This window comes from Macaca mulatta, chromosome 7, assembly GCF_049350105.2.
Source record: "Macaca mulatta isolate MMU2019108-1 chromosome 7, T2T-MMU8v2.0, whole genome shotgun sequence".
Classification (NCBI taxonomy): domain Eukaryota; kingdom Metazoa; phylum Chordata; class Mammalia; order Primates; family Cercopithecidae; genus Macaca; species Macaca mulatta.
In genome coordinates this window covers 45,510,537-45,536,203 of record NC_133412.1, presented here as the reverse complement: position 1 = coordinate 45,536,203, position 25,667 = coordinate 45,510,537, and the positions used below count along the sequence as shown (strand labels likewise).

At 40.7% G+C, this 25,667-nt stretch overlaps 1 pseudogene; it reads left to right on the top strand.

The window, feature by feature from the left end:
• The first annotated feature begins 6,980 nt into the window (after window positions 1-6,980).
• Window positions 6,981-7,792, top strand: LOC114679430 (small ribosomal subunit protein uS8-like; annotated as a pseudogene).
• The last annotated feature ends 17,875 nt before the right edge of the window (window positions 7,793-25,667 follow it).

Here is a 25,667-nt window from a genome sequence, read left to right as displayed (position 1 = left end):
TAGCTCTAAATCTTCTTGATGCCTGGAAACGTCATGCATATATTATATGATCATGGATTGTTTATAATTTCATTATGTTATAATTATATATTATATGAGAATGTACACATTAGATGTATATCTATATATAATATATTATATATGCATATAGAATATAAGGGAGAGAGATGGGAGGAAGAAAAAAGGGGAGTAGGTAAACAAGCAGGCAAAGAAATTACCTCCTCCTGTCACCCACTCTTTATCCTTCCCTGGGGATATTGTGTTTTCTAATTCTAGGAGTCTAAATAAATTGTCAATTCAATCTTGTTCTGTAATGTGGATATGTCACAAGTGATTTGACTGCATGTTCTAGTATGATAATCACCATGTATTACTTCTTAGAAGTTACAAACAGCTTTGCTGTTTCCACCCCTGAGAGAAATATGTGACTGTCACAAATCCCCTCAGGAACCAGGAGCAGACACTTACAAAATCCACTACTTTAAGAGAAAAAAAAAATCACCCTCCGTAGGGATAAAGCAAATGTCAATTAAAACAACCTGAAATATAATTTCCCTTTTCCTCCTCAAATTAGCAAACTTTTAAATGAAATCAGTGAGAATATGCATAACACAATTGAGTTATTCCAATTCACATGAATCAAGTACGTATTAAGGATTTTTTTTTTTTTTTTTTTTTTGGAGACAGAGTCTCCCTCTGTCACCCAGGCTTGAATGCAGTGGTGTGATGACAGCTCACTGCAGCCTCAACCTCCTGGGCTCAACCAGTCCTTCTACCTCAGCCTCCTGAGTAGCTGGGACCACAAGCACACACCACCAAACCTGGCTAGTTTTTGTATTTTTTGTGGAGATGAGGTGTCATCATGTTGCCCAGGCCTGTCTCGAATTCCTAGGCTCGAGAAATCCTCCCCACTTGGCCTCCCAATGTGTTAGGATTACAAGTGTGAGCCACCACACCTGACCCAAGAATCTTACTATGTTCATACCCCTAGACGGTAGTTAACATTTCTATGGATTTATTCAAAGGAAGAAAATCTGGAATGTAGACAAAGGATTAAATATGAGTGTCCATTTCAGGATTACTTGTCATACAGACAAATGAGAAATAACAAAAATGGCAAAACGAAGGTCATGATTAAGCCATTTATAATGTACCCAGCCAGTGGACTCTTAGGCAGGCCTTACAATGGATGTTTATGGAAGAGTTTTTAATGACATAAAAATATGTACATGTGTTTGTGTTTTGGTTTGTTTATCCCTGAATATTTTAATGTGTTTTTTCTAAAAATAGAGACTTTTTAAACCTAAAAGTAATCAAAATCAGGAAATTAATGATGCTATGACACCATTACTTAATCCATAGACATACACTCACTATTGTCCTAATAATATCTTTTACAGCAAAAGGAAAAATTTTTCTTCTAATCCAGGATAAAATAGGCGCAGTGAACCACCCCAAAAGGAGGAGCAATACTAAGATATCCCATATCCAGAGGTGATGGAAGAAAGTTGGAACAAAAGATACTCCAGGGAAATTGACAAGGGAATTAACTGGGGACCTGTAGCAGGAGCAGCCAGGCCTATCAACCTTGCATTTCTCCACCTACCCTGCAGGTAAGAGTTTAAGGGGCAAGGACTTGGATTAATAAGAAGGGGTCATGTTTTGAGCGGCTGTCAAAATCTGGGAGGAATGACAAACATCCAAGCCTAAAAGACCAGCTGCTGAGCTTCCCACCTAGCAGCAGGTCCTGCTTATCAACATTGTACGGAGCACAAGATCAGCAGCTGTTTTGCTCTTCTCTATACACAGAGAGCTCAACCAAAGGCAGCTGTCAGCCTAACAAGACATTGCAACTTCAAAAATGCACACAGTCAAGGATCACCAAATGCATGAGGAGTGAAATACTATAAAAAAGAGATCACAGATCCAACAGACAGACAAATGCACACCTGAAGAAAGAGAGTTAATAAGGAAAACCAGAACTAGACTTAAAAATAAATGTGATTGGCCGGGCACGGTGGCTCACGCCTGTAATCCCAGCACTTTGGGAGGCCGAGACAGGCGGATCACGAGGTCAGGAGATCAAGACTATCCTGGCTAACACTGTGAAACCCCATCTCTACTAAAAATACAAAAAATTAGTCAGGCGCGGTGGCGGGCGCCTATAGTCCCAGCTACATGGGAAGCTGAGGCAGAAGAATGGCGTGAACCTTGGAGGCGGAGCTTGCAGTGAACGGAGGTCGTGCCACTGCACTCCGGCCTGGGTGAAAGAGCGAGACTCCATCTCAAAACAACAACAACAACAACAACAACAACAACAACAACAACAAAAAATAAATGTGATTATAAATACTCAGAGAGATAAGAAAGAGTATTTTATTCATGATACAGGCATAGCTGATTGTAAACAAGAAACAGAAATTTTGTAATAAAAGATACAATTATTGAAATAAAAAATACATAGGCTAGTAGCAGAATGAACACTGTTAAAGGGTGAATCAGGGAACCGGAAGATGAGGTATGGGAATTCTTTCAGAATGCAACACAAAGTAAGAGAGATTGATTTTAAAAAGAAACAAAAGGTAAAGATATAGGGAATAGATTCAATATTCATCTAATAAGAATTCTAGAATTACAGGCCAGAGATAACAGGGAGAAAGTATCATTTAAAGAAATAATAACTAGAGATTTCCCAGTATTTTTTAAAAAGTAGGTTCTCAGATTGAAAGGGCTCACTAGGTACCAATAAAATAAATTTTTAACCCACATCTGGACTCATCATAGTGAAACTGCACAACATCAAAGATAAAGAAAAAATTCTAAACGCTCAGAGAAAAAAATTAGATATACTCACTAGAAAAGAGTGATATCAGACATTTTTAGCAACACAAATTCAATACCTTCAAAATGCTAAAGTAAGGGATATTTCAGTTTATTATTTTATAGCCAAATTATATTTAAATGTGAGGATGAAATAGAGGTATTTTCAAACATAAAAATATTCAGAAAATTTACTCACTCCTTCCCTTCCAGATCCTTTTTGGGAGAAAAGAAAAGCAATTAGATGTTGTACTCTAGTTAAAAAAAAAAAAAAAAAAAAAAACAAAAAAACAAAGATGAATTTCTTTTTTTGAGGCAAGGTCTCTCTCTGTTGCCCAGACTAGAGTATAGTGGCACAAACATGGCTCACTGCAACCTTGAACTCCTGGGCTCAAGTGATTCTGGGTGTAGCTGGGAGCCTCTCAAGTAGCTGGTACCACAGGTGTGCACCACCATGCCCAGCTATTTTTTATTTTTTGTTGAGACAGGGTCTCACCATGTTGTCCATGCTGGTCTTGAACTCCCTGACTCAAGCAATCCTCCTGCCTTGGCCTCCCAAAGTGCTGGGATTATAGGCATGAGCCACCACACCCAGCTGTGAATTTCTTAAAATGACTGAATAAATCTTATTTTTATCTAAATAACTCCCTGAAAAGTTATAACAACCTGGAAATAAATTTGAGGTTAGCATACTGAGTGAGCATAGGAACATTCCACAAAAAGTGGAAGTAATGAAATAAAGCTTCCTGTTAATACTTTTGCCTTGTTTGGAGGATGGTAAAAAATAATTATGGGAGGCCATTGTTTTGAACAAAGCTCCTGCCCTAGGCCCCAACAGACCAGGCTAAAAACCAAAATGGAGTCACCCATGCTAAAGTTCCACCTCACCAAACAGAAAGTAAGTTGTTTTCTGACCTTCTGAGAAATCAGGATGAAACCGACCCAACAGTCCCATAGATTTTTTTTTTTTTTTTTTTTTTTTTTTTTTTGATAAACATAGAAATGGACACTTCTTGTCTTAAAGCTTGAAACTTACATTTGTTTTATCTGAGTTCCTTCCTCAGGGAAAAAACCCCTGGCTTCTCAAAAAGTATCAGATAAACGAAACTCAAGAGATCATAGTATTCAGACAATGAGATGACAGGCCCCTCACTCATCATGATTGTGTTCTTAACCCAAGTTCCTGTTTTCCCACCTGTAGTTACATTTCTTCCCTGCTATATAAACCCCTAATTTTAGTCAATCAGGGAGATGGATTTGAGACTGATCTCCTTTCTCCTCAGCTGAAGCACTCAATTAAATTCTTCTTTCTTGGCAACACTTGTTGCCTCAGTGATTGGCTTTCTGTGCTGTGAGCAGCAGGACCTAGACCAAACCCCTGGTGTTTTGGTAACAAGAGGAGAGAGATAACAGCCAATTCCTCAAATAGGCCAATTATAATCAGCATGATAATGAAGTTCCCTCTGCTTTAATCCCTACCAAAAAAGTAACCTGATGTTAACCAATCAGTTATCTTTCCATTATTCTTTCTCTCTGTCCCTGCCTTACAAAAAAAGTAACTTTGAAATTACCAGTCCGCTTTTCATTCTTTGTTTCTGCTTTCTTCAGCTCTTCTCTGGCTATAAAAACCAACCTCTTCTGCTCAGCTCATCGGAATACATATTCTATTTTGTGGAATAAAGTGTTGCCCGATTCTAGAAATGAGAATAAAGCCAATTAAGATGTTTAAACTAAATTTGTTGTAATTTTGTCTTTTGACAGTGAAGACATAGATACCAATTAGTTCTTTAAAATATACTTGCATATGTGCATTAAAAATGAATGTTAATAAGCACATGAAAAGAATTCAACATTAGTCATTAGGGAAATGCAAATAAAAACCACAATGAGACACCTCATCACACCCACCAGGCTTGCTATAATAAAAAAGACAATAATAAGTTTTGGCAAGGATGTGGAAAAATTGGAACCCTCATACATTGCTGATGGAATTGTAAAATAGTACAGCCACTTTGGAAAACTATTTGGCGGTTCCTCAAAATGTTAAACATAGAGTTACTATATAATCCAGCAATTCTACTCCTGGTACATACCCAAGAAAAGTGAAAACATATGTTCACACAAAAATCTGCATACAAATGTTCATAGCAGCACTATTCATAATAGCTAAAAATTAGAAACAACTAAAATGTCCATCGACTGATAGATGGATACACAAAATGTGGTATACTCATACAATGGAATATTATTCAACAATAAAAAGGAATGAGGTACTGATACATGCTATAACAAGTAAACCTTGGGAACATTATAAGCAAAAGAAGTCAAACACAACAGACCACATATTGTATGATCTTATTTATTTGCTTATTTCGGAGACGGTGTCTCACCGTGTTGCCGTGGCTAGAGTGCAGTGTCTATTCACAGGCATGATCATCACACTCTACAGCATGGAAATTCTGGGGCTCCAAGGATCTGCCTGCCTCAGCTGGGACAATCAGTGCACACTACCATGCCCAGCTCTGTATGATTCCATTTATATGAAATGTCCAGAAGGGGCAAATCCATAAAGACAGAAAATACATTAATGATTGCCAGGTCCTGGAGGGAGGGGAAAATGAGGAGTGACTGCTAATGGCTGCAGGGCTGATGAAAACATCCTGAAATTAGAGAGTGGTAATGGTTGGACAACTCTGTAAACATATGAAAAATGCCCTATACTTAATTTTAAAATTTTATTTATTTTTTTTGAGACATGGTTTCACTCTGTCATCCAGGCTGAAGTGCAGCGGCTCGATTGAGGCTCATTGCAACCTCTGCCTTATGGGCTCAAGCAATCCTCCCACTTCAGACTCCCAAGTAGCTGGGGACTACAGGTGCACACCAGCACACCTGGCTAATTTTTTTGTATTTTTGGTAGAGACGGGGTTTCTCCATGTTGCTGGGTCTCAAACTCCTGGGCTCATGTGATCTGCAGGTCTCAGCCTCCTAAAGTGCTGGGATTACAGGCGTGAGCCATTGTGCCTGGCCATCATTAGATACTTTAAAAGGGTGAATTTTATGGTATGTGAATTATATTTTACTTATTTTTCTTTCTTTCTTTTTTTTTTTTTTTTTTTTTTTTGAGATGGAGTCTCACTCAGTTGCCCAGGCTGGAGTGCAGTGGCATGATCTCAACTCACAGCAACCTCCACCTCCCAGGTTCAAGCGATTCTCCTGCCTCAGCCTCCTGAGTAGCTGGGATTACAGGCATGTGCCACCACACCTGGCTAATTTTTGTATTTTTAGTAGAGATGGGGTTTCACCATGTTGGTCAGGCTGGTCTCGAACTCCTGACCTTGTGATCCCCCTGCCTTGGCCTCCCAAAGTGCTGGGATTACAGGTGTGAGCCACCACGCCCAGTCCAACCTGTTGCTTTTTTTTAAAAAAAGAATGTTAGAATAGAATATTATTCAGTAAAAAAATGAAGAACTGGCACATGCTACAACATGAATGAAATTTGAAGACTTTATGCTAAGTGAAATAAGCCAGTCACAAAAGACTACATATTGTATGATTCCATCTATATGTGGTACTTAGTCAATTCATAGAGACAAAAAGTAAAATGGCAATTGGGAGGGGCTGGAGGGGGAGAATGGGGAATTAGCATTCAATGGGTACAGAGTTTCAGATGGGGAAGATGAAAACATTCTGGAAATGATGGTAGTAATGGTTGTGCAACAATGCTTATGTATTTAATGCCACTAAACTGCACACTTCAAAACGGTTGAGATCATCAGTCATTGGCACCATCCTGCAGTCTAAGGCTCTGGTTCAGTGCTCTTCGAGGACACTGAGCCCCACTAGGCAGGAATCCTGGCCTTGCAGTGTTCTGGACAGGCATAGAGGAGAGCCATGTCCAGACACCCCATGCTCCACATTCTGAGGACCCAGGTCCATGAGGTGCAGGCTGCAGCACTGGTGAGAGCCGGAACTTTCAGCCACCCAGAGAGGCGGTAGTCCAGGCTCACACCGCAGTGCCTGGCTCCTCTTAGCAACTAAGGCAGTGCCTTGGCCTGGGGAAGGTAGCATTGGGGATTTGTGGCCAGGTAGGCGGTGCAGCTTCTCATTGCTGGGGCTTTACTGGGAGCTTGGGAGGGTGAGGCTACCCAGCAGCCATAATGGTGCACATTAATGTCCTGGCTGATACTCTCAAGAGAATCAACAATGCTGAGAAGAGGGGCAAATGCCAGGTTCACATTAGGCCATGCTCCAAAGTCATCATCCAGTTTCTAACTGTGATGATGAAGCATGGCTACATTGGTGATTTGAAACCATTAATGATCACAGAGCTGAGAAAATAGTGAACCTCACAGGCAGGTTAAACAAGTGTGGAGTGATCAGCCCCAGATTTCATGTGTGTTGGTCCATTTCACATCACTATAAAGAAATACTTAAGGCTGGGTAATGTATAAGAAAAGAGATGTATTTTGGCTCACAGTTCTGCAAGCCATACAGGAAGCACGGCACTGGCATCTGCTTCTGGTGAAGGCCTCAGGAAGCTTCCACTCATGGCTCAAGGTGAAGGGGATGCAGGAACATCACATGGCAAGAATGGAAGCAAGGGATGGAGGGAGAGGGCCGCACTCCTTTAAACAACCTGATCTCGGTGAACTCTCAGAGCGAGAACTCACTCATTATGGCAAGGAGGGCACCAAGCCATTCTTAAGTCATCTGCCCCCGTGACTCAAACACCTCCCACTGGGCCTTACCTTCAACATTGGGGATCACATTTCAACATGAGATTTGGAGGGGACACGCATCCAAACCATATCAATGTCCAACTCAAAGATCTAGAAAAATGGCAGAATAACTTGCTTTCATCCCACCAGTTTCAATTCATTGTACTAACAATCTCAGCTGGTATCATGGACCATAAAAAAAGCGAGACAAAAAACACATAGGAGGGAAAATCCTGGGATTCTTTTTCTAGGGGTGTAATACATACCTACAAATAAAATGTCTCAATGGACTCTGGTGCTTCCAAAACATGAATAAATAAAATGGTTAAAACCTGGCAAATATCAGCAAAAATAATTTTCATACTGATAAAAGGAATGCTTTTCCAAAAAATTATAACACAAGTTCATATATCTAACAACATAGCTTTGAAATATACAGCAAGATTTTATGGATTACTAAAAGTAATTTATAATTTGTATACATCTGGAATCATATAGCTCTGTGTGTGTGTGTGTGTGTGTGTGTGTGTATTTTTTTTTTTTTTTTTTTTGAGATGGAGTCTCGCTCCGTCACCCAGGCTGGAGTGCAGTGGTGCAATCTCGGCTCACTGCAACCTCCACCTCCCAGGTTCAAGTGATTATCCTGCCTCAGCCTCCCGAGTGGCTGGAATTACAGGCACACACCACCACACCCGAATAATTTTTGTATTTTTAGTAGAGATAGGGTTCCACCATGTTGGCCAGGCTAGTCTTGAACTCCTGGCCTGAGGTAATCCACCCACCTTGGCCACCCAAAGTGCTGGGATTACAGGTGTGAGCCACGGTGCCCAGCCTTTTTTTTTTTTTTTTTTCCGGCAGGCTCTTGCTCTGTCACCCAGTCTGGAGTACAGTGGCATGACCATAGCTCACTATAACCTTGAACTCCTGGGCTCAAGGGGTCCTCCTGCCTTAGCCTCCTGAGTAGATGGGACTACAAGCACAGACTACTGCACCTGGCTAATTTTTTTTAGTTTTTGTAAAGATGGGTCTCACTTTGTTACCCAGTCTGGTCTCAAACTCCTGGGTTCAAGTGATCCTCTCATCTCTGCCTCCCAAAGTGCTGAGATTACAGGCATGAGCCACTGTGCCCAGCCTAGACCTATATTTATATCAAGAGACTCACACACATTCATCAGACACTGACAAAACAAGAAGACAAAAAAAGTATAAAGCATAGAGTATCTGAAGAGCAAAACAGTATTAGTTTAAGTCACACTAGCAACTGTAACAAATAAACTCTTAACTATCAGTAGCTGAACACTTAGACAATCGAAGTTAATTTCTTTTTCATGTTAAGTTCAGTGTTTGGTTGTGGGGCATGGAGGAAGGGTCTCTGCGAGGAATTCAAGCTGATAGATACTCTGCCACCTTCAATATGTAGTTTCCAAGGTCACTCTGAGTGTTGAGATCTTGGCATTCATAGTGACAGACAGAAAGGAGAATCACATGTGAGCTGTGCCTGGAAGTGACACACATAATTTCTGCTCATGCTCCATTGGCCAAAACTCAGTACAAGACCACATCTAATTGCAAAAAAGTCCAGGAAATGTAGCCTAATTGTGTGCCCAGGAGGAAGGGGAACAAGTTTGTTCATCAATTAGCTAGTCTTTAACACAGCAATGATCAGACAACCTGTGAATGTAATTGATATATGTAGAACTTTGAATAGAAAATGTACATTCTTCACAAATACAAATGGAACATTTATAAAATTTAACTAAGTATTGACTAAGTATTCAACTGCACAGTAAGTTCCAAAAAAATTTTTTAAGTAATATAGCTGGGCATAGTCCCAGCTACTTAGGAGGAGGAGGTGGGATGATTGCTTGAGCCCAGGAGTTTGAGTTCAGCCTGAGCAACATAGCAAGACCCAATCTCTAAAAATAAGTAAGTAAGTAAAGTAAAATAATACAAAACATTTAATGATAAAATTTTATGTCAACAACAACAGGAAGATGGCTAGAAACTTGTACACATCGAGAAGTTTTAAAACACAGGTCTAAATAATTAATGGGTTGATGAAAAAACTACGATAAAATTAGAATTAACTGAAGTACTACTTTAAGGTGACGTTAAAGTAGTCTTCAGGGAAATATATAAACTTACTTGTACTTATTATAAAGCAGGGAAGACTAATGTTGAATAAACTTAGCTTTTGCATTGGTTCCCTAGGGCTGCCATAACAAATTACCACACACTGTGTGGCTTAACACAATAGACATTTATTGTCTAATAGTTTTGGAGGCTAGAACTGAAATCAAAGTGTTGGCAACACCATGTTCTCATTGAAGGAGGTGGCTTCCTAGACCTCTTTGTCTTCTGGTGATTGCCAGCAATCTTTGGCTTACAGATACATCACTCCAATCTCTGCTTCAGTCGTCACATGGCATTCTCCCTGTGTGTCTGTCTCAGGGTTCAAATTTCTCTTTTCTTATAAGGACACCAGTCATATTGGATTTAGGGCCCACCTTAATCCAGTATGACATCATCTTAATTTGATTACCTCTGCAAAAATCCTATTTCCAAATAAGGCCTTGTTTATAGATTCTGGGTAGACATCAATTTTAGCGGGACACTATTCAACCCAGTATAGCTTTCAACAAAAACAAACCGGGGGGAAATGCAAAATATAGGTAAAGAAAGTAGAATAAAGAAAAATAGTAGACGGAAGTACAAAACAATAAAACAGACAAGAAAAAAAAATTTGAAAAGACAAATAGACAAATGTTTTCAAGCGTGATCAAGTGAAACAAAAGGGAGTGCAAATTAACCTTATCTAGATTGCAAAATGATCAAACTACTGATTCAGAAGAGATTTTAAAGTTATGAGACTACTAAACAATATTATGCACAGATTCTAGGAAATGGCTGGCTTGTCAGGAACTATATTTTTCAGACCCTTTGCATATACATGGGGCTACATAACTATTCTAGAAAACTGAGTGGAAGTTATTCCCAGGTCAAGGTGGTTAAAGATCTGGTGTTCCCCACATTTTCTTCTTCTTCTGCAGCAAATTTGGAGGTGATACATTGAATGTGGCATCATTACAAGATGGAATGATTCTGGATTCCCAAGTCACCCTTGAAGGACAATTGTTTGATGTGCAGCATTTGCATTAGACGTTATGCAAGTTGGAGCCACTGTGTGTTTGGCCATTGAGGTATTGGAGTTTTCTGTTACAGTATTGAGCCTACTAACAAGGTACATCATTAGATGTAGTCTCGTTAATGTCAAGAGCAAGATTAGAATACCCACTATTCCCCTTCTTGAACATACCCAATTTCAGTAAGATTATCTCCAAAATAGAGATATAAATATTAGAAGGGAAGAAGACAAAGCAAAGCATTAATTATATACAGATGAGATTTGGTTGTCTTATCTAGAAGACCTAAAAGAACCAATGAACAAACTGTTAGAATTAATAGTACCAATGTACCAAAATTAATTGCCTTTCTACATACAAGTATAAGCAATAAGAAAATGTAATTGGAAACAAACAATAGTAACAAAGACTATAAAGTCTTTAGGAAAAATTTTAGTAAAAGATAAATAAGATCGGCCAGGCACGGTGGCTCACGCCTGTAATCCCAGCACTTTGGTAGGCCGGGGCGGGTGGATCACGAGGTCAGGAGTTCAAGACCAGCCTGACCAACATGATGAAACCCCATCTCTACTAAAAATACAAAAATTAGCCAGGCATGGTGGTGCGCGCCTGTAATCCCAGCTACTCAGGAGGCTGAGGCAGGAGAATTGCTTGAACCTGGGAGATGGAGGTTGCGGTGAGCCGAGATCAGGCCTCTGTACTCCAGCCTGGGCGACAGAACAAGACCCTGTCTCAAAAAAAAAAAAAAAAGAGAGAGAGAAATAAGATCTTTATGAAGGTGATTTTAAACTTGACTAAAACACATTTTAAAAGACCCAATAAATCAACATGTCAAATTCTTGGATAGAAAGACACTATAGTCTAGATACATTTCTCAAAATCTAGGTATGAATTCAATGCAATAATAATCAAATTACTAAAAAGACTTTTCACAGACCTTCATAAATGAATTCATATGGAAGAATAAATGTACAGGAAGGACCAAGGCAATGAAACAGAAAAAGTGGGTAACTTGCCCATCAGCTGTTAAGATACCTTATAAATCAATAGTAATCAAAACAGTGTAGTATTCGCATAAAAATAGAAAAGGAGATAAATGGATAAATGGAAAAGAGTAAGGGGTCAGGAAATAGATCTGTGTTTATATGGGGATTTGGTATACGATAGGGTTGGTATTCGAAATCAGTGGAAAATAGACTATACAATAATTGGTATCAAAGCAATTAACTATCCATATGCAAAGCAACAAAATTAGATTCCTATCACATACATACACCGAAATAAATCCAGATGGAGTCAATGTTTTAATGTTTAAAAAAAAAGATAAGTAAATAGATACTTATAATTATTAGCGAAAAACGTAGATCTTTTTGAACAAAAAACAAAAATCTATAAAGGAAAATATATAAATTTTGCTATATTAAATATTTAAAATTCTGCATGTCAAAAGACATTGCAAACAAGATTAAAAGATAATCAGCAGAGTGAGGAAAATGTTTGTGATAGATATAGAAAAAAAATAGTGGCCTAAATATACAAAGCAACTCTATAAACTAATTTTTTAAATAGCCAGTAAACAATATGCTTAGTCATACTAATAATCAGGAAAATCATAGAAAAATAAATTATTTTCACTCAGTAGATTCTAAAATATATATATATATTTTAAAGTGAAGTTCTATAATCAAGCAAAGCAGTGTTATAAGCTAATAAGGATGCTCATTATACACAGTAGCTTTAGAGGGCAATTTGGCAGTGTGGATTAAAAGTAAATAAATGCATATCCAGCAATTCTACTTTCATGCATCTACCACCAGAGAAACATTAGCCCCTCTGCAGAGGAATTTGCAAAGGTTATTCATGGTAGAATTTATCACAGTAGCAAAAAATTGGAACCAATGTATATGCTCATCAAGAACAAAATGGGTAGATATGAAGTGGCTTATACATAAGATGGACTAATATAGGTGTCAAATGAGCAAAAAAGAAAAAAGCAAATTGCAGAGAAAACATTATACCATGTGTAAAACACATATAGAATATAATACATATACACATTTATTATTACACTATACATTTCCTGTGGTTTTACATAAATGAAATGGCTATAAATAAATGGCAAGTGAGTGTAAATAAGTGGGAAAAAAATTAAATGCTCTGGAAGATTAATACATCAAAGAATCCAGGGCTGTGGGTGGTGATCAGACAGGTCTTTAGCTTTAATATTCTAAGTTAAATATTAATCATGAAATAATTAAATGAAATTATTAAAAATTACAACATAAAATACAATTTATGCTGTACAAGGAAAAAAATTGTAGAAAAAAGACTGAAAGGAAATGTACAGCAAAGTATAACAATGGTTGCCTCTGGGTGATGTTTATGGGTGATTTTTCTTTCTGCTGTTTTTTTCCTTTCATTTTCTGTACTTTACACATTTTCTGAAATGGCCATGTGTTACTTTATAATTAGCTATGAAAATTGAAAAAGAAAAATAAAGAACGTTTAAAAAACCCACTGTCAAATTCAGTCTTTAAAGAGCAGTATGCTTACTTCCCTTCCCCCAAAGAGGCCCTGACATTTAGAAACAATATAAAACACTCTGAAGCACCATTTAATCCTATTACTCTTCTGGACCTCTTACAAACCGGGGGATGATCCCTTTGACTCTTTAAAATAAATCTCCCAAGGTCACGGGTTCGTCAGTAACAGAGGGGGATGAAACTCCCAGGCCGGTGCTCCTCCCCTGCGCCATCTGGCACCTCAGAATTTCAGCAAAGATTTATTGCTTAAGCTAGCCAAAAAGCCAAATGCTCAGATTCATCTAAGAGAATATTACTCCGCTTAGGACCACTCTACTAACTTGCCATTGCCGCCTTTCTGGGCCTCAGTTTCCTCGTCTGTAAAATAAGGGGATTGTGTTGTCTCAGCAGGTCTGGAAATTCCAGGTTCCTAAAACATCCTGTGTGCCTGTTCTCTTCCCAGCTACTTTAAGGGATTAACTTCTTCATGCTTGCTCTATGGTGATCACTGGGAGACCGTTTCCAATCCTGGTTCTGCAGCGAATTTACGTCCTGGGTGTCCGTGGGCAATGCAGTGCCTGTCTGGGGACCTCAGTTTTCCCATCTCTACAAGGAGGGTTTGGGCCCAGACCAGAGCTTTTCCACAATGTGGGAAGGTGGAGTGGGGTGACTAGCTCCCTACAGGTCTGTTTTGCAAACTGAGGTTCTGGGCAAGGTTTATTTGAAACAAGAATCTTTAGCTACAAACCTGCTTGAAAACCACTGGGCAAAGAGACTTCGCAAGCTCTTTTCCAGGACTGACATTCTGTTTCACTATGGAAAGCAGAACACTAGGTACTAAGGTAAAATAATGAAGATGACTCCCTTGGCTTGGGGCTTCGTCCTCCTCCCTCATGGGGGCTGAGCTGTTCGGTATTAAGATCTGAAGTGCTCGGATCAGCTCAGCCCCCACTTCTCCCTCGCGCTCCCCTGTCACCTAGGCAACCGGGCGGGGCCTGGGCTCGCGGTTCCTCCCTCCCCTTTCTCCCCACTCCAACGCCAGGCTGCATTCCCACCCTCTGCCTCCGCCTCTGCCCACAGCTTCTCTGCGTCTGGAGTCGCGAGTTCCACCAGTAGGGCTGCGTTTTGTGAACATGGAAACCAGATTTCAAGCGGGGGGGGGCGGGGGCCAACGCCCGAAAATGATCCTGGTTTGCATGCTAGATTTGCCTGGCTTCGGAGGCCTGAGACGGGCTTGTTGGTGCTCAGGGGGCCAGTAACAGGCAGGGTGCTCTAATACCAGAGCATCCTAGAATGCCCGGGCAAACAGCCGTGAGAGGGGGACAGCTGCAAGCACCTATCTGAGTGGTTCTCTGCTCCACGCAGGGAGTCAGGAGCAAAGGGCCCCGGGGTATAATTTCCTACGGAGTTATCTCTGTGACCTTGTGGCCAGGGCTGGGGGCCGGGGGGCCAGGGTCCAGGTGGGAGTCCACGCTGGGCTCATGATAATGGGCACATGGGGGCAAATGAATGGGAAGAGAGGGAAGAGATAAGGGAATTGGAAGGGGTGGACAGGGGCTTTGTAGAGGCACCTGGCTGAAATTTGTACCTACAAATTACACTGAAAAAATGGGGTTCAATTTAAGGAGTGAGTTGGAGCTCTGAAGGGAAAAAGTGCTAAGCCTGCCCCAAGCTCAGTCATAAAAGGCAGCAGGACCCTGGGCAAGTCCTAGCCACTTAGTTTCTTCAACAATTAAATGGCAGGGAGACGGTATATGGACAAGGGCAAGCGTCAAATATTAACAGCAATTAGAACTAATAGAAGGATTCAGCAAAGTTGCAGAGTGCAAGATCAACACACAAAAATCAGCTGTATTTCTGTACATGTAAGGCAATGAACAATCCAAAAAAGAAAATTAAGAAAATAATTTCGTGTATAATAGCATCAAAAAAAAATTTTTTTTAAAAGATATATACTGGAACTTTCTGCTTAATTTTTATGTAAACGTAAAATTGCCCTCCCAAAATAAGATTTATTACTTTGCTGGGGTGGAAAATAGAATATGCCAGGCACCTTGGCACATGCTTGTAATCCCAGCATTTTGGGAGGCAGAGGCAGGTGGATGGCTTGAACCCAGGAATTTGAGACCAGCCTGGCCAACACGGTGAAACTCTGTCTCTACAAAAAAATACAAAAATTAGCCAGACGTACTGGGGCATGCCAGTGGTCCCAGCTACTCAGGAGGCTGAGGTGGGAGGGTCACCTGAACCTGGGAGGTGGAGGCTGCAGTGATCCCAGATCGTGCCATTGCACTCTAGCCTGGGTGACAGAATAAGACCCTGTCTCAAGCAAACAATGAGACCCTGTCTCAAAAAAAAAAACTTCAAACAATTTTAAAAAATAGAATACTTAACATATATTTAACCAAGAAGATGTGAGACTAATACAATGAAAACATTGTTAAAACAAAGAAAATCTAAATAAATGGAAAAACATCCTGAGTTTGTGGATTTGAAGACTTAATATCAAAATGGCAATACTACACAAAGCAATCTACAGATTCAATGCAATCTCTAGCAAAATCCCAAAGGCCTTTTTGCAGAAATAGACAAGATCATCCTAAAATTCATAGGGAATTGTAAGGGACCATGAATAGCCAAAACAATCATGAAAAAGAACTGAGTTGGAGGACTTAGCCTTCCTGATTTCAAAACTTTCTACAAAGCTACAGTAATCGTCATGTACATGTACTGGCATAAGGAAAGACATAAGATAAATGAGATAGAATTAAGAGTCTAGAAATAAATTCATACATCCATGGTCAACTGATTTTCAAAGGCTACTACGACCATTCAGTGGGAAAGAAGAGTCTCTTCAACAAATTAAGATGGCAAACCTAGATATCTACACACAAAAGAATGAAGTTGGAACCCTACTTTGCACCATATACAAAAACTAATTCAAAATGGATAAAAGACCTAAATGTAAGAGCTAAAACCATACAACTTTTAGATGAACATATAAAGGTAAATGTCCATGACCTCAGATTTGGCATTGGTTTAAGAAATGACACAAAAAACACAAGCAACAAAAGAAAAAATTAGAGGCTGGGCGTGGTGGCTCATGTCTGTAATCCCAGCACTTTGGGAGGCTGAGGCGGGCAGATCACTTGAGGTCAGCAGTTCAAGACCAACCTGGCCAACACGGTGAAACCTTGTCTCTACTAACAATACAAAAATTAGCTGGAGGTGGTGGCACGCACCTGTAGACCCAGCTACTCGGGAGACCGAGGCGGGAGAATCACTTGAACTTAGAAGGCAGAGGTTGCAGTGAGCCAGGGTTGCACCATTGCACTCCAGCCCAAGCAACAGAGCGGCTCTGTCTCAAAAAAAAAAAAAAAAAAAAAAAAAAAAAGAAAGAAAGAAAAGAAAAAATTAGATAAATTGGATTTCATCAAAATGAAAAACATCAAAAGATGCTTTTAAGAGAGTGAAATGACAACACACAGAATGGAAGAAAATATTTGCAAATCACATATCTGATAAGGACTTGTATCCAGAATATGTGAAAAGCTCCTACAACTCAACAACAAAAAGACAACCCAATTTTTAAATGGGCAACGGACATGAATAGACATTTCTCTAAAGAAGTTATACAGTGGCCAAGAAGCACATAAAAGATGCTTAGTATCATTGTCATTAGGGAAATTCAAATTAAAAAAAACACAATAAGACAATTTTTGCACCCACTAGAATGGTTATAATTTTTTTATAAAGGAAAATAACAAGTGTTGTCAAGGATGTGGAGCAATTAGAACCCTCATATGTTGCTGGTGGAAATGTAAAATGGTGCATCCACTGTAGAAAGCAATTTGGCACTTCTTCAATAACTTAAACAAGAATTGCCCTGTGATCCCAGTCGTTCCTCTCCTGGGTATATAACTGAAAGAATTAGCCACATCCAGTGGCTCACGCCTGTAATCCCAGCACTTTGGGAAGCTGAGGAGGGCAGATCACTTGAGCCCGGGAGTACAAGACCAGCCTGGGCGACACGGTGAAACCCCTTTCTGCAAAAAATACAAAAATAAGCCAGGCATAGTAGTGTATGCCTGTAGTCCCAGCTACTCAGGAGGCTGAGGCAGGAGGATTACTTGAGCCCAGGAGGCTGAGGTTGCAGTGAGCTGAGATTGTGCCATTGCACTCCAGCCTGGGTGAGAGATTGAGACCCTGTCTCAATAAAAAATAAATAGAAATAATATAACTGAAAGAATTGAAACAGGTGCTCAAGCAAAAATGTGTCCACAAATGTTCATAGCAAGCAGCATTATTCACAACAGCCAAAAGGTGGAAACAATCCAATCACCCATCAACTGATAAACAGATAAACAAACATGTACTCAAACAATGGAATATTATTCAGCCATAACAAAGAATGAAGTACAGATACATGCTACAGCATTGAAAACTTATTCTAAGTGAGGCTGGGTGTGGTGGCATGCACCTGTAATCCCAGCTACTAGGGAAGCTGAGGCATGAGAATTGCTTGAACTGGGGAGGCAGAGGTTGTAGTTAGCCAAGATTGTGCCTCTGCACTCCAGCCTCCTGGGTAACAGAGTGAGACTCTGTCTCAAAAAAAAAGAAAGAAAAGAAAAAGAAAAACATTATACTAAATGAAAGAACAAGTCATAAAAGGCCACATTTTACATGATTCTGTTTATGTGAAATGCCCAGAAGAGGCAATTTTGCAAACACGGAAGGTAAATTAGTGGTTTCCAGAACTGGGGAGAAAAGGTAATGGGGAATCACTGCCTAGGGGATATGGGATTTCCTGTAGGGGAGATGAAAATGTGCTGGAACTAGTTAGTGGTGAATATTGTACAATACTGTGAATGCACTGCCATTCATGGTAAATTTTACATTATATATATTTTACCACACTAAAAATCATTTAATCAATTATTTCCTAAAAGACTGCTAATTCCTTAAAAATTTCACTCACCTCCCCCAAAATAAATAAACTTGTTTTAACAGCAAGACTATTTTGTTCAAGTATAAGTTTATGCAGAAACTCTCTCTCTGAAACAGATAAAAGTGAAGTCTTGGAGTAGTGAGGTCCCTGTGTCCCTTTTACCCTGTATGAAAGTCCCTAAGTAGCTGGAAGTTTCTGGAGTGTCTTCCAGCCCTGACCTTCTGGGTTCAAGGGCTTGGTAAGTGGGTATTGAACGAATGCTCTGCTGGACTGATCTAATGAAATGATCACCTGGATTGGTGACCACACCGAAGCTCCAGCTCTAGTCTAAGTCCTTTATGTAATTCTGGCCAGCTTGCTGAGCTCAGCACTGGACATTATCCTTGGAAAAGACAGCAAAGTGAACCAGTCATGGAAGGTCCGAGAAGCTCTACTGTAGGGAGGAGGTACATGTGGTGTGTAAGAGCTGGGGGCTCTGGAGACAGTCTTCCTGGCTTTGATACCTGGATCCATACTTAATAGCTATTTTCTGGATGTTAAATTCTCAAACTGTCCATATATCAGGGATTAATAATACTACATACGACATGGTGGTATTGTGAGGATTAAATGTGTTAATTGGTATAAAGTGCTTAGAACTGTGCTTGGCACATAGAAAGCTCTCAATAGCTAATCTTGGCTGGGCAGGGAGGCTCAAGCCTGTAATCCCAGAACTTTGGGAGGCTGAGGTGGGTGGATCGCTTGAGCCTGGGAGTTCCAGACCAGCCTGGGCAAACAATGAGACCCCCGTCTCTACAAAAATTACCAAAATTAGTCAGGTGTGTTGCTGCATGCCTGCAGTCCTACCTATTCGGGAAGCTGAAGTGGGAGGATCGCTTCAGTCCAGAGGTTGAGGCTGCAGTTAAGCTGTGATTGTGCCACTGTACTCCAGCCTGGATGACAGAACCAGACTTTGTCTCAAAACAAAGAAAGAAAAGAAAGAGCAAGCAAGAAAGCAAGAAAATTTTGTATTTATTCTAAAACTACAGTGGCCCCATTCATCATATGACTCAATACATTCAACCCTCTGGTGACGAAGTATCTCTCACCATTGAGGGTCCATGGATGAACCTTGGACCACGACTTGCCCTTCAACCTGGTTTCTCCTGTGTGGTACACATGGCTGTGGCTAATGAAGGAATATTCTCAAAATCTCTGCATAATTCAGAGATTAGGCTTGAATGTGTATTTCAATCTGCTTGTCTTAACCCACAGGTATTGAAATTAACTGAATGAATTGCAAGTTGTTACTTTTGTTTGGTTCGTTTTGTTTTTTTTTTTTTGTTTGTTTGTTTTGAGACAAAGTCTCACTCTGTTGCCCAGGCTGGAGTGCACCAATGTGATCAGAGCTCACTAAAACCTTGACCTCCTGGGTCTCAAGCAATCCTTCCACCTCAGCTTCTTGAGTAGCTGGGAGCTGGGACTACAGGCACACATCACCACACCTGGCTAATTTTTGTATTTTTTGTAGAGACAGGGTTTCACCATGCTGTCCAGGCTGATCTCAAACTCCGGGGCTCACCTACCTCGGCCTCCCAAAGTGCTGGGATTACAGGCGTGAGCCACCTTGCCCAGCCTACAAACATTTTTTTTAAACGAAAAAGAATAAAATGGAAAATAATGAGACAATTGGGCTAAGTATTAAGTAAGTACTGTTTGCTGAAACTTCTGTTTCAGTTTGTGTGTATGTGTGGGCATGCATAGCTATGAACTGGGTTATGATATGACATTTATTTCTTACTAAGCATTGCAGTTAAAAAAAAAAAATTGAAGGCCATGATCTGGTAACAGCCAGGCATTTTCCAAAGGCCACCTGAGCTAAGCTAAGCTGAGGAGGGCTGACTGCTCTAGGAAAGCAGTCCTGACTTGGTAGGTGAGACTGAATGATCTTGAGCAATTTGCCTATCCCCTAACAAAGCTGGGACAGTGGCCTGATTGGGGACTGGAATCAGGGAGGAGGGAAGATTCTCCAACTGAAAGATAAGGATATTTGATTGGTTGGACAGGTGACCTGATACTTGAATCCAGTCATGAGAGCTTGGCAAACTTCACTAAACACACACACCCACACCTACATGGATCATTTAAGCACAAGCCAAGGGCCTATCTCAGGCATTTAGCTGTCCCTTAATCCTTTCATTTTATTTTGTCTTTTCTGGTCTACTCTATCCCCCAAGATTATTTTGGGGCTCCAGAAACTCCGCCATTTTTAAACAAATGACTCATGCAGATTCATTTCAGAACCACAGGTTTTCTGGTTCCCCGGACCCCTCCCTTCTCACCTGCTCTCCTGGGTCCCAGCTCTTGCTGGCAACTTTAGCCCTACAGCCCCTTTCTCCCATCCCCCAGCATGGAAGACAGAGGTCGCCTATACACAAAGTTAGAAGAGGAGATTTGGACTCGCCAAACATTTGGAGTAATTGCCACAGCCCTGGGCAAAGGCTGCCAGGTTTGTGGAAGGGGGACTCTGGGGACTTCACAGCTGGAGATTTGTCCTGTGAAAGAAGTAGAAAAGGAGTTGGAAGTGTTGCTGAGAATGTGGGCAGCTGACACACCTGGACCATCATTCAGTTTTGCTTACCCGGGATTAAGTCAGGGGAGGTAAATTTGCCTTCTAGTGCTTGGGACTTCAAACCCCTACTCTCATTCAACACTCATTTGCGTTCCTTGTCTAGAGTATGGAAAGCCTACAAAGCCAGGACATCAAAAGCCAAAAGAAGGGGGACTTGACCCCAGCTGGGGAAGGATCTATTGAGACCCAGTTTTTAAGGACTATTCATGTGCTTTAAAGGGAGTTCCTCAGATGGCAGACTTTCAACCTAGTCCTTATAGCACCCTGGGCGTTACATTATTGCCAACATCTTTGCTTCAAATTGCCTTTAAGCCATAACCATGGCCAAAGTCTGTGCACAAGCAGCTTCAGCTGTTTAAGTTTCATATTCTTCACCTGCAAAAATGGTTCTAATAATAATATGTATTGCATAGGGAGTGATGAAGATAAAATTAACTTGTGGAATCACTCTACTACAGTGCCTAAAGTAAAATAGGCATATAACAGATCGATCAGTTATCACAAATCCCCTTACAATTGTATCATGTTGTCATTGAGATCATACTTTAGAAAGTTAGTGAAAAACACGTAAAGCAAAACCTCCCGTAACTCAGCTGTGCTTAGAAAGAACTATACAAAGTCTCACAAGACCCCACTTTCCACTTCTCAGATTAAACTGCTATTAACAATTTGCTCTGTATTTATCCCTGCATACCTACCCGTAAATCACTATTTCTTCATGCTTTAGAAAAAGTGTAGAAATTGAATCATGCTGTTTAATTTGTCAATGGGCTTTTTTCACTTAATATACCATGAACATTTTTGTAGGTTAGTATCTATAGAGCCACCTCATTCTTTTTATCAACTGCCTAGGTTAATAGATGCACCATTCATGGTTTATTTAAACATTCCCTTATTAACATTTCAGTTTTCCATTTTTGCTATTATGTCCCAGAGCTACAATGAAAATCTCATCTATATATCTTTATGCATGTGCATGAGTTTTTCTGTATGCCAGATTTCTAGAGGTAGATCTGCTGGATCACTGAGTATGGCACATGGTAATGTTGATTGACATGGCCAAACTCTATTTCAAAAGGTTGTGTGATGCACCCTCCACTAACTGTATCGATGTAGCCATTTCCTTACTCTTATCTGTCATTTAAGTTTTATCCAATCTGATAGACAAAAACCTGATTTTTTTATATCATATATCTTTGACTAAAGTAATGCTAAGCATCATTTTATGTCTTCTGGAGGTATGCATTTTCTCCTATGTGAATTGTCTATTCAAACCTCAAACCATTTTTCTATTGGACCTTTCATATTTCCTTTTAAATTGTAGAGCACTGTTTGTATAGGAAGGACATTTACCTTTTTCTGTTACATGTGTTGCAAATATTTTTGTCCACTCTGTCATTTGCCTTCTGACTTTGTTTATGGTATCTTTCTCCACATATAGTTTTAAGATATTTTATGTAGTCAGATGTTTTCATTTTTCCTTTATGACTTCTAGATTTCTCCTCCACTTGTTTAGAAAGCCTTTGTTTTCTGACTTTCTTGAACCCATTGCTACAATCTCCATCCACTCCCCCATGACAGCTGGCAATGAATGTCCTCACTGAGCCTGGCTTTGTCTCTCAGGCCAGCACCTTGGGTTCCTTATCCATCAACACAGTGTAATCATGTTTGGTGCTGGAAAGTATTACATTGTGTCAGAAGAACACAGAGAATGGAAAGAGTAAAGGAGGGAAGACGGTCTGGGAAGTCAGCGGAAGAAGTGGATGGGGGTCTGTGTACCTGAAGAGTCAAGAAAGTAAAGAAGAGGAAAGAGAGAGATGCCATGACCTTGACCTGAGCATCTAAAAGGTGTGCTGGCTGATCCTCTGAGTAGGATTTGTAAAGCCAGTAGCAACTTGAAAAGAAATTTTTTGTTTCTTTTTCCAAACCCATTTCATTCTTTACAAGCACGATACAGTGACTAGTTGTCACACCTGGGAGACAATATAAAAGTCTCCTGCCAGACCCGAAATAAAAGGAAAAGAAACTGGCCAGGCATGGTGGCTCACGACTGCAATCCCAGCACTTTGGGAGCCTGAGGCGGGTGGATTACGAGGTCAGGAGTTCGAGACCAGCCTGACCAACATGGTGAAAACCCGTCTCTACTAAAAGTACAAAAATTAGCTGGGCGTGGTGGCACACGCCTGTAATCCCAGCTACTCCGGAGGCTGAGGCAGGAGAATCGCTTGAAGCCGGGAGGGGGAGGTTGCAGTGAGGTGAGATTGCGCCACTGCACTCCAGCCTGGGTGACAGAGTGCAAAAAAAAAAAAAAAAGAAAAAGAAAAAAAAAAAAAGAAGCTGGAAGATAGGACCTCAGCTGAAAAGCATGTTTCCTCTTGAGTGCATTTTAATATCTATACCAGGTTCCATATATCAAATGCTTACATTTTTTTCAAGCGTTCTAGAAAATAAGGATACTCTGGTTAGAGTAGGTGAAAGTTCTTTACCTGTCCACAGTTCCCCTCTTAAACAAATAAGCCAAAACAGCCCGCACAGCCACATGCAAGGGAGCAACCATGTAGCACCAACTTTCCTTCTAACAGTCATGGAAGTCAGCAGGACATGGTTTAGGAGTCATTTGGAATTACTGTAGCTCCATGCTGGGAGCATTGCCCAGTGGTCCCTGACCCTGAGGTTCCACCATCAGGCAACAAAGCCACTCTGCCTCCACGGCTACTCCTCCTACCTAGGGGCTTGCTTGCTGCCTTACGCTGCATGGGTTAGCCTCAGCCTCCTCAGCAGGGAATGCCCTCTTGAGATTCACATTCAAACTCTCCAAAAGGGAGGATTTGATTGGTTCCCTTGGTTTCTGATGTTCTTTGGAGACTGACTCATTGGCTGTCAGTCTATAGCCAACTGTTGTTGGGTTTGCTGTCTACCTCTGCTCCATGGTGGCAAGTAGCCTTGCCAAATGGTAGGCTTTCCTCCAAAGGAGCTCTACATGGGCATTAAGGCCCCAAGAGTAAAATAATCTGTTTCCCAATACTGAGTCCTTCCAGCTGCCTACACAACTACGAGATTTGACATCTGTCTTCCCAGTTTATAGATTAGAAGCAATTAACAATAAAGAGGGGAAATAGAAAATGAGAAAGCATTTACAGTCATTAACCAAACATTACTAATGAACCAACATTTATTAGTCACTTTCTAAGCAATAAGATCTGGCTGCTAAAAGCATAGCATGAGGAAACAGGCCAACAATTATAATACTAGAAAATTATAATTGAGATATAAGAACTCAAAAGGCTAGCAATTGGGGCCATTTAATATCAGGGCAAGTTTTGCACCCTTTCGTAAGCCCGATCTGCTCCCATTTTAAAGTACTAAATAAAAGCTAAGATTCAAAATAAATCTGAGTCATGAACATATTAAGCTGGGTTCTAAAGACTCAACTCAGTGGGTAAGAACAACTTAGGTTTTTTATTACTGCTCTGTCATCACCCCTTCGACAAAAATCATCTACAGGCCAATTTGTGTGATCTCTGTACAGACATCAGGCTTTTAATGCTTTTTCATAGTCTATCCCAGACACTCTTGGGACTCTTGAGTTTAGGCACAGGCTCTTGGCATAAATTTCAACCCTACATGTCAAAACAAATGTTCATGTTCCACACCCATTATCTTCACTAATGACTACAGTTGCTGCTGCTGCTGCTATTAAAATTAGCACATACTGGTTGTCAACACTGTCCCAGGCACTTTACATAGATGAACCCTCTCAATATGGTATTATACCCACTTTGAAGATGAGAAGCTCAGGCAGGTGCCTGGGAAGGTGTGTTGGCCCCATGGGGTGGCACAGATGTCAATGCTTTGAGAAGTTAGCCAGGCTGGGAATCCAAGCTACATTTCCTCATTCCAGCAGGATGAGGAGCAGCCTAAATGGATGGCTCTTCCTCAGGCGTTCTCCTTTTTGGTCTCCTTAAATACCTATAAAGCTTTTGTTGCTGTTGTTGAAGTTCTAGGGAAAGCATGAAAGAGAAGTAGCAGCACCCTGTGGGCAGGAGGCAGTAGCACTCAGGGTGAGAAGTGTCCTCTCAGGAAACACTGTCAAGGCTGGCCAACCGCCCTCTCCCACTGGGTCTTCCTGCTCTCTTTTTGAGATGGAGTCTTGCTCTTGTCTCCCAGGCTGGAGTGCAGTGGCGAGATCTTGGCTCACTGCAACCTCCACCTCCCAGATTCAAGTGATTCTCCTGCCTCAGCCTCCCAAGTAGCTGGAATTACAGACATGTGCCACCACACCAGGCAAATTTTGTGTTTTCAGTAGAGATAGGTTTCACCATGTTGGCCAGGCTGGTCTCAAATTCCTGATCTCAAGTAGTCCGCCAACCTCAGCGTTCCAAAGTGCTGGGATTACAGGCATGAGCCACCGCGCCCGGCTCTCCCTGCTGTCTTACTCCAGCTATCCTCCTTCCACAGACTACTTTGGAGGTTCTGGGTTTTGCTTGGAGGTCCTGGGTTTTGCTCTCAGGAGGGAAACAAGGTTCCTTTCATATCCGTGATATGTACATTTGACAGATAATTCAAGTTGGGATATTCTAAACAACCATTTCTTTAGATTTTTCTAAGCTCAATCTTGTATCTATTTGGATTCTCAGAAATCTTTCTGGTTATACCATGTTTGTTTGTTTGTTTTTTAAAATCCAGGATCATTATTAAAAGCAACCAAAACTAGCCATTCTCATTCAGGATCCCTGCAGGGGATCTGTATAATTTGAGGTGAATTTAATACAGGGACTATTTACAAAGGTGTGCAGACAGAGCTTAGGGAACCCACTAAAGGACATGGATGCACCCTGGGGCTAGCAACAGAGGGGAGCAGTTATCATTCAGAGGCCTGGAGGGGAGAGGGGAGACAGTAGT